The 1578-nt window shown below is 36.1% G+C and overlaps 1 long non-coding RNA gene across 1 annotated transcript; it reads right to left on the bottom strand.

Annotated features, from left to right (window-relative positions):
• Nucleotides 1-252: 252 nt before the first annotated feature.
• LOC103634860 (uncharacterized) lies at nucleotides 253-829 on the bottom strand. The gene is made up of 4 exons (XR_556968.2): nucleotides 809-829; nucleotides 595-728; nucleotides 445-520; nucleotides 253-360 (listed from the first exon to the last, which is right to left on the bottom strand). It is a non-coding gene; the product is annotated as an uncharacterized lncRNA (long non-coding RNA).
• Between the last annotated feature and the right edge of the window lie 749 nt (nucleotides 830-1578).

Below are 1578 nucleotides of genomic sequence, written 5' to 3'. Positions count from 1 at the left end.
ATTGGCTTTGGTCACTGGCATGTCCTTTGTGGAAAGACCAACCATTAAAAAGTCATTTGTGCACCCATCAGTAGAGACTTTTACAGGAGCTCTTTTATCCCAATCATCAACAAACCACCTTTGCAAGTCTGCTTGAGTAATAGGGTCTTCCTCATCTTCATACACTACTTCGCTATCATCAAGCATGTGGAGTAGTTTCCTCTTATTAGAATCTGTCGGGTTTTCTAATATCTCAACATCTGATGGGCTTCCAGAGTCAACTTCTTTTTCATTTTTGTATAACATACACCCCCTTCTCTTATTCAGGTCTGAAGATAGTAATATAGCAGCCATTTTTTTCCTAAAGTGTGACATGTCATCCTACAAATAAGAAACAATTATTTAGCATTGTATATGTAACACTGAATGTAGATGTCCATATATGTCGTAGTAGTAATAATATACCTGGGTAAAACTGTCAGACAGTTCATCCCCTGTCCAGTATTTGATATAGTTCAAAAGAAAGAGGCCACATGAAGAGCTACAATATACATTAATATCAACATAAAGTTTAGTATGAATGAAGAAATTGATAAAGAATATTTTAGGACGTACCTATCTGTCTGCTTTGCATATCCCATGTCTATTTCTCTGAGCGGCCAAGAAGCAACTTGGAGGTCTGGCCACCTGTGGTCTTTTAACTCCTTACGTTGAGATATCATATCTATTTGTCTTTGCAGTCCTTTAATCTATATATATTGTAAAACAAAATTAGAGATTGGGATAAGTTAATATTGAATTCATAATTGTTTAGTTTGTGCATACTCACAGAGTCAGTGAGGTCTTTGCGATCTTGTGAAGTACCAAGCGAATCGAGCACTTGTATCTCCATATTTCTTGCATGGATCACGACAAGGTACCAGTGCGTCTCTCAGATGTTTATCGGAATAAACACCTACAAAACAGTTATAAATACTTGCATAAGAATAAAATACATATATACACTAATTGTTCAGATTGCAAACTCATATGTACCATGTCATGGTCTAAGTAAAGTAACACCCTTCGTTCAGCGCTACATATTTGTGTCATATCTTTATTTGGATATAGCTCTTCTGTTTTAATTTCAACATCACCATCTCGCTTCAGGAAATTGAACTGGAAAGCATTTTCTATGTGAACGCGACCTCCAGATCGGCACTTTAGATGCTTTTGAGCTTTTATCAAATTTATGTAACAGTCTATAACCTGCAAGTATGTAAGTTGTGGTTAAAAATACCAGGATGAATAAAAAAACTTATACATAACAACATCGTCAAATATAAAAACTAAGCGTGGATTACCTCGTCACCTAAATATGCGTTCGGCTGAAATAAACACTCCATCCACTTCCTTTCAACAAAGGCATCATCAATAAGCACGACTTCTACCCTTGGTTCACAAGGGATTTCCTTAATAAAATAGATGAGAGCAAGATCACCTTGCGTGCAAATATAGTCTAGGAGCAACCAATCATTAAAAAGAAATTGATCCATACAGACTATGAAAATTATAATACCTTCTCGAACTATTGCGGTTGCCACCGAATTTTTTGGCTTG

Source organism: Zea mays, chromosome 1 (assembly GCF_902167145.1).
Source record: "Zea mays cultivar B73 chromosome 1, Zm-B73-REFERENCE-NAM-5.0, whole genome shotgun sequence".
NCBI classification, from domain to species: Eukaryota; Viridiplantae; Streptophyta; class Magnoliopsida; order Poales; family Poaceae; genus Zea; species Zea mays.
The sequence above is the reverse complement of the archived record's forward strand: the minus strand, read 5'-3'. Positions and strand labels throughout refer to the sequence as shown.